The sequence below is a fragment of the Melanerpes formicivorus genome, unplaced genomic scaffold (assembly GCF_026170545.1).
Source record: "Melanerpes formicivorus ecotype bairdi unplaced genomic scaffold, bMelFor1.0.p_v2 SCAF_28, whole genome shotgun sequence".
NCBI lineage: Eukaryota > Metazoa > Chordata > Aves > Piciformes > Picidae > Melanerpes > Melanerpes formicivorus.
The window spans coordinates 2,570,487-2,585,871 of record NW_027142380.1 but is presented as its reverse complement, the minus strand read 5'-3'; the positions used below and the strand labels follow the sequence as shown (position 1 = coordinate 2,585,871).

Here is a 15,385-nt window from a genome sequence, read left to right as displayed (position 1 = left end):
GCAGCAGAAAGCTTCCTTCACCAGTTCAATCATTGTCTTAGTACCTAATAGACCCTGCTAGAGGGGAAAAGAATTATTCATTCATGGCCAAGGCTTTGTCCTACAAAGCTAGCTGGAATCAAATCATCAGTACAATTGTTATTGCCAGATATTATCATATTAGGGAAAAGTACCACTGATTAAGTTTCCTTTGTGGACAAGGGAAAAATTTATCGCTAGCTATAGGAAAGATATTCGAGTTCTAAGGCTCAAGTTGTTGACTGTCTCTTGAAAGTAAGTGGTAGATCCACCTCTATGAATGTGTCTTTATCTGCCTTTGAGCAGACACTGCTTTAACTGTAACTTCAAAATTCCCATTGTTGTCTTGTTTTGATTAAACTGGCTGGCATTCCCTGATGGTCGTCATCTCCAGTGGACTCCAGCAAAGCTGAGAGAAAAACAAGCAAGTTCCCTTTTCATCTTCTACTTTTAAGTGGTTCAGTATATTGCTATTTTAAAACTATATTGTGTTCTCAATAATCTGCCAACCCAAATAATAGTGTGCTTAGAAGAAGCTGAGCAGCTAAATTATCTGGCTGCTTGCATGTCTGTCTCTTCATTGATAACTGAATACCTGATGCCTGAAGCTAACCGGCGTGTGTTTGGGCTACCTGCGTTTCTCTCACTCCTGTTGTCTCTCAATTGAATAGTCACAGCCTGTTAAAATTTCAGTCTCCACCTGTCCTGGCCTTGAATAGGTATTATTTGATTCTTGTGTTATGGCTGCTCCTAGGGATACAACAATTTTAGTATAAACCGTGATTGTTGTGCAGGTCTGATGAGATATTGCTCACTGTGGTTGTGTTTTGATAGCTAGGGAAAAAAAGAGTATAGGAAACCTCACATAACCTGTTAGCAGAAATAAGAGAACTAAACTGTAGACAATAAGTCCACGTGTGTTGACTTCAGCTCAAGTGACAAATCCAGTTTACCTTAGTGACTATTCCCTGTGCCTTAACTCTTCTAAAATGCTATCACTTCTTTTCTGATCCAGGGTTTCTCCTTTGTTTTGTACCAAGCCATATTTTCAGTTGGAGTTTTCCAAGGTACTCTGACAATTATTTGAAATGTTGTGCTTTAAACTGCTGCAAGCTATTACCTGCATGCTTGCATGCAGGTTTTACTTAGTCATAGTATGTAAAGCGTTACAGACATGGACAGTGCACATCATCTATCACGAAGAATATGCAGCAGCACAGGTAGTGGCCTGTAGTCCTAACAGTAGTTTTCCTAGCATCAGTCATCAGTTCGCTATTCTTATTCTTTGTCTGTATTCATGCTCCTTGATCATTTACTACTAGTTTTCCTCCTTGTAGCTCTTCTCTAAGATGACAAACAGTAGCCTGAAGATATCAGTTTCTTCACATGAAAAGTATGTATTTGAGAGGGAGGTGAACAAGATGCTGAAAACTCTGCCCCTGCTTTGCACTTGATTCTTATCAAATCTAGCATGTAATTGTGCTCAAGTTGTACTTCACTTGACTCAGAATTTAGTTAACTTGACTGAAATGGCTTTGTTTTTCCACCCTGCGTTTTCTACTCTAACAAGCAGAATGAAGATTGTTGCTGTTGAAATATGTGCACTTTCTGTTAGGCCACAGAAACCTGCAAATCTTTCCACTAAGATTTGAGAAGCCAGTCATTAAGGGGAATCAGAGAAAGGGTACTGGCTGGTCAACAGCAAGTTTATCCAATTCGGTTTCATGGTTAGGTTTATTAGGCTTCGTGTCTGCTTCTTTGGAAACAGACACTGCAATTTCTTTTTATCTGCTGTGACTGCAGTCTCAGAGAGTACGTGCATTAACCAGGAAAAGGCTCTGTCTTCACTTTGTGAGTTTAGTCTGAATTTATTTTAATGTTGTTGGATGTGTCTCTTCTGTCTTTCTCCTAACAGAACTAGCATCTCACCTGTTATCCATTATGTATCCTCCACTTGATCCAAGTACATGTATGTATAAGTGGAATGAATAGAATGAAGCTGGAGGTGGGGAGATTCAGGCTGGATGTGAGGAGGAAGTTCTTCACCACGAGAGCGGTGAAGCCCTGGAATGGGTTGTCCAGGGAGGTGGTTGGGGTGCCATCCCTGGAGGTGTCTAAGACCAGGCTGGATGAGGCTCTGGCCAGCCTGATCTCGTGTGGGGTGTCCCTGCCCATGGCAGGGGGTTTGGAACTAGATGATCCTTGTGGTCCCTTCCAACCCTGACTGATACTATGATACTAAGTGTATGTGTCTACGAGTACATCTATAAAGAAAACGGTATATTGCTCTGACCATTCAAAGAAGAAACCTAGTAAGGGGGAATCCTCATAGGCTTGGTAAGAGTCATAAGTGTCTTTTGTTGCCTTCAGGTAAGATTTGATTGTACCATATGATTGCTTTGCCTTATTTATTTCAGATACTTATTTTTTTCCTGGTCTGATTGTATTTTGTTTTAAAAATAAAAATAGCATTTTGTGGTGAAGACTTTATCTTGAAAGGGAAGTTCATGGAGGTAAACTCTGTTCATTTTAGGTAATCTGAAGTCTGAGAATGAATCACTACTAAGGAGCTGATTCCCTCTCTTTCCTCACAGTTTTATTTTGCCCCCTCAGTGGAAACCATATATCTGAGCAACTGATTTTGAAATCACAGTCAGAAGAGCATGACGTTGTGCTTTGTGGTAACCCTGAGTCATCTTGTTCCTGCTGATTTCTGTCAGTTGAATTTCACTTAAAGACATGCAAATTATATCAAATAGCTTGCTAAAGTTACTGTCCAATACAAGCAATTGCACTTGAAAGTTGAGAGCTGTTTACTGTTTAAGTAATAGCAATTTTAAACTAAATTGACTATTTGTGTTCTTGATTGTTGCTGCTTGCATTAAGCAGCATCAAGCTATTCATGTCTCAGATATTACCTTACACATACTTTCAGACAATGTTCTGCAATAGTCATCAATTGACTGTGACCAGTTTTAAAAGGAGTAACTTTTTTAGCTCAGTAAGTTTGATTTGGATATCTGAGCAGCCACATGCTTTAAAGCAGCTTCCAGTGAAGAAACCGTTCTGATTTGACGTACCTCTCTCTAATTACTGGTACATGAAAGCACATGAGAACTAGTGAAGCATTGCTAGAATTACAGGAGTTCTGTTAAATTGGTAGAACAGAGATGTAGTGGGATGTTCTGGGTGGAGGGAAGGATGCAGGTTGAACAGCCTGGGAAGAAAGTGGCAGGAGATGTGGCAGGAGTGTATCCCATCAAGAGTGTTTTACTTTGGAGTAGGTGATAAAGCTAGTTCATGGCTTTTTGGATAAATATAATTCAGTAAAATGATCATCAGTAAAATATCCTACTTCTTTATAGTGTTCTGATTTGAATATTGAGAACTGGAAATGCTTGACATGAACTTGAAAGGGAGTACATCAATATATTATGAAGTATTTGCATATAATATTAAGCAACCTGCATACTAGAATTTGCAAGACTAATCTATTCTTCTTCTGCCTTCATATTGCTAAATAACAGGGGGAAAAGAAAAGTAAGGTCATACAGATGGGAAAAAGTTAATTCAATTCTAAGGAGAAATGGCCACAGATAAATCAGAAAAATTGTGCTCCTTCACATACTTTCTTTTTCATTGTGTGTAGAAGAGGAAAGCAAAGATGTGGAGGGAAAATCCAGACAGGGAAATGAATGGCTAAACAACTTCATGAAAGTTCAGATTCCCCTTAAGAATTCTGATATTTTGCTTTGAGAGGGGATGTATTGGGGGCTTGTATGTGAAATGTGCTTTGCTCAGATCAGAAAGCTGTTCTATAAAGCTAATATTCTTCTCAGAAGCCTGTTGGATGGCACAGAGATGACAGCTAAATAGGTCAATGATAGCCAAATCTTGGTCAACGTTTTAAACCTCATGTGCACAAAAGAACTAGTGTCATTCTGTCCTTTGGTAGAAAGGCTATTTGACTTATGTGAGGTCACACCGCATGAAGTAGGAGAATAATTTTGTGCTAATATACAGGAATGGGGTTTGCTACATTGTGGATCTGTAGATTTGTAAAATGCAGATTATGTCAACCAGCTTGGCAGTATTTCTCACTTTATAGGCAGAATGGGTGGGAAGATGCATGTAATGCAAATAAGAAGTCTGGATTTCAGAAAGTTCACCTTTAACAGTGATACTGAAAAACAGCACGCTACTTGATGGGCAGGAAAGGGGAAAAACAAAGTTATGTCAGAATAAGGGTCTAGGTGTATCAAATCCTGAGATAGAAGTTGCTAAAATAGTACAGAAGATAAGAGGAAAAACTTTTGTTGCTGTTATCTGTCAGTGGTCCTATAAGGAGCAGAAAGTGGCAAAAGTGTAGCAGTAACACTGGAAAATCTTCCCTTCCTCTGAGCAAATAACACCATTTCTGGTGGAGATTCATCTCATTTTGAGGCATCCAGAGGGCTAATTGGCACAAAAAATAAGTTCATAATCACAGTATGTTAGGGTCTGGAAGGGACCTTGAGAGATCATCCGGCAGGATCATCTATACCGGGCCACACAGGAACTCATCCAGGCAGGTCTTGAATATCTCCAGAGAGGGAGACTCCACAACCCCCCTGGACAGCCTGTTGTGGTGTTCTTCTTGGTCACAAGAGCACATTGCTGTCTCATAGTCAACCTCCTATCCACTAGGACCCCCAGGTCCTTTTTCCCTTCATTGCTCTCCAGCAGGACAGTCCCCAATCTATGGGACTGTACATGAGGTTTTTCTTTCCTGGGTGCAAGACTCTATGCTTGCTCTTGTTGAACTTCATTAAATTTCTCCCTGCCCAGCTCTCCAACCTGGCCAAGTCCTGCTGAATGGCAGCACAACCTTCTGGTGTGTCAGCCACTCCACCCAGTTTGGTGTCATCAGCACACTTGCTGACAGTGCTCTCCGTGCCCTCATCCAGGTCATTGAATATATTGAATGGCACTGGTCCCAATACTGACCTCTGAGAGACTCCATTGGTCAGAGGCCTCTAACTAGACTTTGTCCCTTTGACCACAACTCTCTAACTTCTTTCCTTCAACCAGGTTTGGCCTGTTTATATAAGATGTCAAGGCTGATCAAGTCTACCACATCAGTTGCGTAGGCACTGGAATGAGCTGGTTTGGATTGCTTAATACTTTGATTTTTTTGGGGGCTAAATGCAAAGAAAATTAAAAATAAATAAATTGAAGATTAAACCTCCTCTGTGCTCCTGTCAGTTGAATGTTAATTACTGGATATTGAACATTTTGAAAGTCTCATTCACGTTCGTACCGGTCTCTTTCATGAAAATATGAGAAGGTAATCTGTACTCTGCAATACATTAAGCTGAAAATAAAATAGCTCTTTAGCTTGCTACATGCTTGCTTTATCAAAACAAATAAAAGAATAGATAGAGGCATGAATGGTGTTTAAAAGAAATCACAGGCTTGTCTGATTATTAAAGAACTGTTTAAGAGCAATTCATCCTTGGGAAACAATTACCTTTGTCATTCAGCCAAGGTCAATGGCACATTCATTAATAGCTAGATCAAAGACAAAAGCAAGAATTAAAAGACTACCACGAGCCCAAGTCAGTTTGAGCAGAAAAATGGAGGGGTGGGGAGGGGAGGGAGGGAGGAAGGAAAAAAAAAACAAACCAGAAAAGGCAAATTGCAGGGCTTTCATTAGCCTTTCATTTATTTTTGCATAAGATGTTATGCTCTTTTCTGTGGTAGTTTTTGTTGTTAAACTGCTTCCAGAAGATCCCAGGAAAATAAAATCTTGGTTGTGCTCTGGTAGTACACACAGTTGAAATGTTGGTGAGCATGGAAATAGTCCTACTGAAATTAATTTGACTATTAATAGTTGTCACTAAGTAAAAGAAGAACTTTCTGCCCACAAAAGCAGAGCATTTCCAGTGCTGGAAGCATAGTATCATAGTATCATTCAGGGTTGGAAGGGACCACAAGGATCATCTAGTTCCAACCCCCCTGCCATGGGCAAGGACACCCCACACTAGATCAGGCTGGCCAGAGCCTCATCCAGCCTGGTCTTAAACACCTCCAGGGATGGCACCCCAACCACCTCCCTAGACAACCCATTCCAGGGTCTCACCACTCTTATGGTGAAGAACTTCCTCCTCATGTAGATGTGCACATGCCCTGGCAATTGGACTCAACAGCTACTGCTGCTACTGTCAGTGTTTATACACATATGAAAGTAGCCACATTAATTATCTTAAACATTTTAAATTAGAGTATAAACTTCAAGGGTTTAAATGATCCCCAGTCCTTTTGTGCTCTACTGCCCCAATGGTCAACCACAAGCTCTTAACACTTCTTTCCTTGCCAGTTTAATTCATGTCATACATAAGTCTTCCCAAGAGGCTTTACTTTGAAGTCTAAGCTTGGAAGTTTAGTATACATTACAATGTGGTCTAGGGCAGAGATCATGCTGCTTTTTCTGTCTGGATGTAATGTAGTGACTCTAGACACCTGTGTCAAGTATTTAATGTTATGTTTAACCACACCATAGTGGCAGAGGCTTCTTCCCTTCAATTTTATAGAGCATCACTTATGGGGAGTAAAGTTATAGGTTTATTTGCTGTTTGCTTTGAACTTACAAATAGGCAGTTTTTAGAAGTTCCATGAACTTTATGAAGTAGAGGTTTTATTTATTTTTTTAAATTACAGTGGATATGATATGGGGATCAGAAGGAAATGTGGCTACGTTAATCAAAGCTGTCAGCTCTTGTTACTGGAGCACTCTTTGTATCAATTTTTAAAGTGTTTAATAAAACATAGGGACTGTTTCTTCTCTTTTTAGTTTGTAGTCATCTAACTGCACTGAAGTCAAGGGGAAGTACTTTTCATGTACACCACAGTAATGAGAAGAGAAGGATAGATTCTCTTCTGCTGAAGATTTCAGCATCTGGTAAGCAGTTTCTTTTTCTGGGCAGTAGGTAATGGCCTCTGTCTCAAATTCTTGATGCACCAAGAAGAGCTTTTTGTGGCTAGCTATGAATTTTGAGTCTAATTCTGTGTAAATGTCTTTGTGTAAATCAGATATGACTCTAATTCAATTTGTTTGTTTAAAGACTGATAGGGTAATTTAGTCTCTTGGCTCTATTACATAGTCTCCTTTTGCAGTTCCATATGTGTGCATTAAATATAAGTGAGATGGCTTGAATTTGCTAGGAAATGCAGTGCTGTGCTTTCAAACCTCTGAAGCTTCTGCTGTGTACCAGATGCATAAGTAGTTCTGCTGGTTTCCAAGATGCAATCCTTCCCTGGGTAGCCTTTGACAACTGCATAATTAAGACAGCCATGGAGTGCAGTATCTCAGCTTGAGAAACAAGCAACACTATTGAACTGAACTGAAATGGACGTCATGAAGGTGCACCTTAGCTAGTACATGCTGACTACACAAACTTCCATAGGGAAGGGATCTCTGCAGTTCTCATGGATGAAAAATAAAGCTTGCTTCACTGGGCTTCTATAAGAGAAGTTGTGGAGTATAGGCACTGCTGTAAAACCTAGTGCTGACAACTTTGTGAGGAAAAATAGAGAAGTGTTTACAAGAAATGTTATAAAACTAATTAGAATGGAAAGCAGTTTCTAGGAGTGGCACAGAAAAGTGGCCTGAACTTTTTTTAACTTCTTTTCCCATTTATCAAAGAACTTCTTTGTCATATTGCACATCTGCAGCCCTCAGAACAAATTTTGGCAGAAGCACTCAGCGTCACTGTGAGGGGCAGACCCTGATTGGATTCGAAGTGCCCATCAAAGTTGCTTTGTTACTCCCCTCAACTGCATAGGGCAGAGAAAATGTAACATAAGGCTCATGGGTTGAGATAAATCCAGGGATAGACAACCCTCCAATTACCATTACAGGCAAACCAGACTCAACTTAGAGAAAAGTTAATTTATTTCTGATAACATCAGAGTAGAATATTGAGGAAATAATAAAAATTCTTAAAAACACCTTGTCCCTCACCCCTTCCTCTTCCTAGGCTCAACTTTGCTCCAGAATTCTCTACTTTCTTTCTCTTCCACAGTGACACATGGGGACAGGCAATGGGGTTGTCTCATCAGAAGTCGTCACACTCTTCCCCTGTTCCAGCATGGGTTTCCTTCCACAGGAGAAGTTCTCCACTGTCATGTCCAATATGAGCCCTTGCCATGGGTTGCAGTGTGGGTCCCTTCAGGAGCAGACTGCTCCCACGTGGGTCTGTTATCACAAATCCTTCCTCGCAAACCTGCTCCAGTGTGGGTCCCTGTTTCAACTCATCCACAATTCACACCAGGAGTCTGTTCCAGTACAGGCTTCCCATGGGCATCTTACCACACCAGTGTGGGGTCATCAGTGGGCTGCAGGTAGATATCAGCTCCACATTTATTACCTCCATGGGGTGCAGGGGAACAGCCTGACTCACCGTGGTCTTCTCCACAGGCTGCATGGTTCCTGGAGCACCTCTTTTCCCTCCTTCACTGACTTTATTGTCTGCAGAGTTCTTTCTTTCATATTCTCTCTCTCTCTGGCTGAAATTGCTGTTGTGCGCTAAGTTTTCTCCCTTCTTATATATTTGCTGTCCCAGAGGTACTGCCACCACCACTGATGGGGTCATCCTTGGCCAGAATTGGGTCTGTCAGGTAAAGAGGAAGCTTGTAACAGCTTCTCACAGAAGCTGCCACTATCACATCCCAACTCTCAAAACCATGCTGTGCAGTTCCAATACAGTCACCATGAGAAAGAACCTTAGGTTCTTCTCCAAGACAGGAAAAAAAGTTAACCCCTACCTATCCCCATTACTCAGAATGATAGCTTTAACACTCTGTAATGAAAGTTTTTATTATGTGGCAGGGATTACCAACATCAGCCTATATTGTTCTTTGTGCCCCAAAAATATGAGAAGCTATTAAAGAATAACTTGTGGGAACTAAGTAGCTCTGCTAGCCTAGTTTGTCTCTTCGCCTTCATCCAATTTGTGGTGGGTAAATTCCTTCCTTCCCTGGGCTTAATGAGTTTCCCTAAGCTTTTCTCTGTGTGGTGTTGTGGATTTTAGTCTCATGTATGTTGGTAACTCGTTTTGCATTCATTATCCTTGTCCCATAATTTAGGAGGAAGGAGTAAAGTAGCAACAATCTTGTGTCAGGCTCCTCCCCACAGTGGAAGCAAACGTGTTCAACCCTTTAGATGCGAAGGAAAGGTTTGCAAGGAGGTTGTGACTGACTGTCATTGAACTGGTAAACGTGAAAACCACTAGGTCTAAGTCTTTAGGTATGAGCTGCTGCCAGTCTCCAGAGCACTTGCTATTACTTGTGGTTAGATCAAATGAAAGCCAAGAAGTGCCTGCACCACAGTGCACATCAACCCCCTACACACAGAATTATATTAAATATATATATATATATAACCCATGCATTTGAATGCTGCTGTAGGTGATCTGCCTACCACATATTAGGATGAGGTATCCAGAATAGTAATTTTTTATTTCTGGTTTTTCTCCAAACAAGCAAATCTAGAAATACAGAAAAAACAATGTGAATTATGTATACTTAGCTATTTATTAGAGAGACATTAATTCACACATCATTTAGAATAACACATGAGCATGGACTGAAAGGTAAATTTGTTCATAGATGACATCATGAACAGGGAATGAATACATTTGAGGATTAGTCTCCAATGCAGATCCAGAGCTCAGGTCTGATATGCTTACATTTAAACATTTAGGTAATTAAAAGTTTATCCTCTCCCTTAAGAAATATTATACCTTTCTAATTTTCAGTAATGTAAAAGTATAAATCAAACAGAGTGTGCTCTTCAGCTTTTCTTACTGTTTTTTGTTCCTGCCTTGTGACAGGTAAGATCAAGATTTAAGCCTTGCCTAAAGGGCTGCTAATCTGTTTGCTCTTGATCTCTATACCTGTTTCCAAGAGGCCAAAATGCTGACTGAAGCTGATAGAATTCTAAGTTGTTCTTTTCTTTGCTTTTCAGTCCCTAAAGAGTACAGGGCCTCCTGCTAAGACAGTTCTTTTTATAGTCTATCCTGTATTAAAAAGTAAGCTGCATTTTACAAGACTTCTGTTTTTAAACAAATGAAAACATGCCCTGAGCAGAGGCATTGTGTACCACAGTGTAATCATTAAATGATTTTCTTCAGGCGGAGTGAGATGTTTTAAATAGGGTGCTTTCCTATTCAAAACTGTGCAGTCATTAGAGCATGAGGCTAATAAAGTTCAATTATAAATTCTAAAGGAGTGTGGGATTTGTTTGTGTGTGTGAGGAGTCACTAGTCTTTGTTATTTTTTCTGTGAAATGTGGGAAACTGTTTCTCTGGCTCTTGGGGACCTGCTTCTCACTGAGCTGGCATTTGGTGCCAACCAAATCTTCTCACTTTTGGTCCTCTGTTTGTGAATCCATCTCTCATCTTGTGGAATTATACTGAAGATGTAGTCTAGTACTCCTGACTTTTCTGTGCATTTGGGATATCTTCATTGGTGGTTTTGTTTGGTTTTTTCCCCCTGTAATGCTGGGAAATGACCTTTTTTTCCCTCCACATCCTTGTGAAAGGAACATGAAGAAAGCAGAATCCACGTAGCTCTCTGGACTAGAAGAATGTTTCCTTTTCCCTCAAAACCAAGCAAACAAAAGGCTGGATATGGTTAAGCAAATCAGAGACAAGGAGATAGTAAGGAAAACTATATTCTACAAAGTGCTAGTTTCTTACAAGAGATTTACTAATGGTACTTCTGGTTCACCTTTTAAGGGATTTGGAGATCATGAACTTGAGTGTTATTGCTAATCACTGCTAGCTGAAGATAATGATAGTTTTCTGCATTGGTAGTATAACTACTGTATCTTATCCCAAAGATGGCTACATTTCCACAATCAAGGAAATTACTCTTGTGTAAATAACCTGTAAATAGTGGTTTTGGTTTTCTTTTTCCCCCATTTTCTCAAGAAAGGTGGGTTCTTTGGAGATAATCATCTGTTTAAACATGCCTTTCTTGTTGCAAGAGTTGCTATCAGGTGAAACATAACTGAGCTCTGTGTGTAAACTGATTTCTTTTATAGAACTTGATTTTCCTTCTAAACTTTTTAGACTTATTTTGGAATGCTTTGGCTTGGACAGCTCTGTGAGAATTGCATCCACCTTTCATCCTAACTGGAGGCAGTACTGGCATACCCCTGCAGCAGGGCTTCTTCCATAGTAACTTTCTCTTACGATTCCTGGAGGCCTTTAGCAGACTTCTGATAAACCTTGCACCAGCTCTGTAGGATGTGGATATGCTTTTCAGAAGTTGGCAGAGACACACTTTCATTGCTTATCTTTGTTCCTGGACTCATTCAGCCATGTGCTGTAATGGAATATAAGTGAGCATGCTTTGATCTATAGTAAAGACCCCAAAACTGCTGCACTTTCTGTTGCTCTGTTGGCATGTCTTTCCCTAAGTTTTTCAAAGGTTTCCTGTTCAGAATGATGCTGATGTTTTAGGTGGCATTGAAATTCATCTGAAGTGTCAACACATGTTTGAGTGTTGACTGGAATAGGAATGGCTTTTAAAAAAGTTGTCATGGTTTGGTTTTTTTTTCCCATTGGTTTGGGGGTTTTGTTTGTTTGTTTTTAACAGAGAAAAATGTATGTTAGTGCATTTCTAAATCGATCTCCAAGCTGCAGAAACACCACTTTCTTCTGCCTGGAGAGACACTGTGACATATGGTGGTGGCAGCAGGATCTGAGTCTCTGAAAATTTAGAACTATGTAATATGAACTGCAGTGGGAATCTAAACTTGAAAAAGACCACTGGAGATGAAAGGCCACTGTTCCATGTGCTGGTTTACACAACTCTCCAAGGATTAATTAATTTTTCTGGTACTGGTGATGAGCAATTGTACCTAGTGGTAATTTGGTAGCTGGTAAATTGATGGAATTCCAGACAATACAGACATTTAACCATCTGCCTCATTTATTTTCACTTGAATAAGCTTTGCTGAGTTCTAACTACATAATTTTGGAAGAGTTGACTGCAGAGAGAAAAAGCCAAATGTTTGTTTACTTATTTACAAACCAAAATATTGTACTTAAAGTATTTACACTTTAATCAGCTCTTTAAATTCAGTTTTATACCTGATTGCAAATTAAGATGTGTGTGATTAGCGATGACCAGCCATCCAGCAGTCATAAAAAAAAAACCCATCATCTTATAAGTTGTATTTTGAATGTAAATCAGTGTTTTTCTCCTTCTGGTGGCAGACTTTGCTGGCACTGAGAAGAGAGGCTGCATACCAAGTTTTTAAAAAGGTGCAAAGATAATGCTGATTAATGTGGGTTATTATAGAGGTACTGGACTAGCATTCATAACAGAATCAAAGGTGTAACAGAAATTAAACGTGTATTTAATTTTAATTACAAGTTACCTCATTTACCCAGTCCCCTACCACACCTGTCTGCTCAACAATTGTTATCATGACAATGAAAGCACCAAAATATTGGTGAACCTGCTGTGAACAGCAGTAAGATTGCTTAAAGGAACCATTTCCTAGTTTAGAGGTGCAGGTACTAGTGTGGTCACCTTAGTCTGGTTTCCACAGTCCCTGGACAAGGCCAGATGATTTCCCCAAATTAATTCATAGTTGGACTAAATCCTTCAGAAGAACATTTTTATCTTTATTAAAAATTCCCCCTGATAGCAAGCCACTGCTCTTGGTAATTTATTCAAGTAATAAATTTTCATTAAGGTAAATACACAAAACATGCACTTAATTTCTAATCTGATATTTTTTAGTACTTAGCATTTTCCATCAACAGAAGCTTTTATACCTCTGTGTATCTAGATCATGAGGATCTGTGTGGCTCGTAGTGGCTTTTGCACTCAAGACACTCCTCAAACTTCATTTCAGTAAGCAAGATAGATGGAATTTGGTGCCCTTTTGCAGAGTATGTTTTCTAATTGATTTGTTGTGTTTGTCTTGATTGAAAATTCTCCAGTGTCTCCACTAGATTAAAAAAGTTATAAATCCTTGAATGGGGCCCTGTTCCAGCTGTGGTTGTACCCATGCCTAATGCAGAAGTGGTTTAACATCCCTCTGTGTGTTTGGGATTTCCCTGAGTGCACATCCAGCGATGATGCTGAACTTCTGCTGTCAGATGAATTGTGATGATGCCAGGTCTCTTCCAAGCTGCTGATTCACAGTGTCATTTCTTGATATGCAAATATGACATTTTGGGTTGAACTTGATGTTGGGCACAGCCTCTGTTCTTCTTTGCTCAGCATTCCCAGTCAGCCCATTTACTGTCTTAGCACTGGTGTCCTACTCAATGTTAGAGCACTTGTCACTTCACGGATAAGGCTTGTGCATAATAATGATTTAAGCTTCCTTTTAAATGCCACTAAAAATGTTAGTATGGGGTTAAGTGCCAACTTCTGCAGTGTTCAGGTGAAACCAGATCATTCATATTTACAATTAGTTACTGATGTCTATTAATGATTTTTTCCCCAAGTACATTTTGTATATATGATGTTGAGTTTACATAATTCCCGTGTCTTAATGAAAATGTCACAGGCTGCTAAGTTTTTGTTTGAAATATGTATGTCATTTCGAAGATTGAGCCTTTTTTATTAGTCAAGCTTTCAAGCAATTTAAAATTTTTCTAGATTGAGGATAGCTAACTTTATGTCCCATAAATCCATCTGAAATAGCATTGCTTTTACTTTATTTTAATAGCTTATTAGTGAAATCGTATATCAACCATCCCAGTATTTTGCCATTAGCTGATTTCAGGCTAACAAGAATGCAATTACCTGACTTGCCCAATTTGTGCAGTTTGATTTTTTTTTTGCTTGCTTATTTTTTAAAGCTTAGCAGTATAATCTTTTGACACTCCTGATGCTGCTTGGCTATCTGTATGGAAATTCTGTGGTGCACATTATCCAGGTCTACTTAATTTCTTCAGTTGTTGATTAATTTTATCTCTCTCTCTTCTAATTATTGTAGAAAGCACCTCACCCTGCAACTGCATCATCCAGCTTTTTCCTGAAGCCTAATACTTAGTGAATACTTTTGAGTTTTATGTATTCATATTTCTGTTAGTACTTTTGCCACAAAGCATGCAGATACACAGCACACTTAAAATTCTGTGCTCTTAATGAAAACTTGCTTAATGTCCTCAACTCTGCTGGCTATTCATTTGTCTATATTTTAATTTTTCCCTGCTGAGTTATGTAACTTCTCAGTCCTGACTCATATAACAGAATCAATAAGGTTGGAAAAGTCCTCAGAGATCATCAAGTCCAACCTATCACCCAAAACCTCATGACTAACTAAACCATGGCTTCAAGTGCCACGTCCAATCCCCTCTTGAACACCTCCAGGGGCAGTGACTCCACCACCTCCCTGGGCAGCACATTCCAATGGCCAATTACCCTCTCTGTGAGGAGCTTTCTCCTCACCCTGACACAGCCACCTAAATCTACCCTGACACAGCCTGAGACTGTGTCCTCTTGTTCTGGTGCCAGTTGCCTGTGAGAAGAGACCACCCCCCACCTGGCTACAACCTCCCTTCATGTACTTGTAGACAGCAATAAGGTCTCCCCTGAGCCTCCTCTTCTCCAGGCTAAACAACCCCAGCTCCCTCAGCCTCTCCCCATAGGGCTTGTGCTCAAGATGCACATCTGAATCTGAACTTCACTTACAGTTTTGGGGGAGGAACTAGCAAAGCCACGATGGTGGCACTTTCTGAAGTGTCTTCAAAGAGCTGTGCCTACAAATTTATTTTTCTATTTCAGTGTAGGATTGGTTGATCAATCAATTTCTTAAACTATAGCTTGTCACATTTATTTCCACTTCTTGTAGCTTTTTAAATAGAAATGTGTGCAATTATATGCAAATGAAAATGACTGCTAAAATTTGGGCTATGTTTGAGATATTTGTAGAAGATCATGGTATCCCAGGGATCATCTCATACAGTGGAAACAATCTCTATTCAGTGGAGCTGCTGTAGATGCTGAAGGGCTTGGTTTCTTGCTCATAGAAACAATCTTAAGAAAATTCCTATAACACCTGTCCTTGTGGACAGACTTTCCACTGGTTAGAGACAGATGGAATGTTGAAGCTATACCATCCATAGATGGTGAGTTTGAGTGTAAGCTTGATGAGCATGACCATTGTATGATTCTTCCTTGATTGAATGAAGAGATGAAACTGTTCCTAGGTCATCTTGTTAAAAAGGACACGTGAGGGTAGTAAGTTTTTAGCTATGCCATTTTTACTTTTTCTAGCTGAATGAAAAAATTCTGCTTCCATTTGGTCTTGCCCCTCTTGTATATGAACGTTTTTCTGGTATAAAACTGATGT

General features: G+C 39.7%; 1 protein-coding gene across 3 annotated transcripts in view; it reads left to right on the top strand.

Moving 5' to 3' along the window:
* FHIT (fragile histidine triad diadenosine triphosphatase) overlaps positions 1-15,385 on the top strand; it is a 640,545-nt gene that overhangs the window by 149,590 nt on the left and 475,570 nt on the right. The window contains exon 3 of one of the 3 annotated variants that reach the window (XM_068154237.1): positions 6,851-6,958. The exons of the other annotated variants lie outside the window; for them this stretch is intronic. The gene's annotated coding sequence lies outside the window, so the exon portion shown is untranslated. The remainder of the gene's footprint in view (positions 1-6,850; positions 6,959-15,385) is intronic. 3 annotated transcript variants of the gene reach the window in all.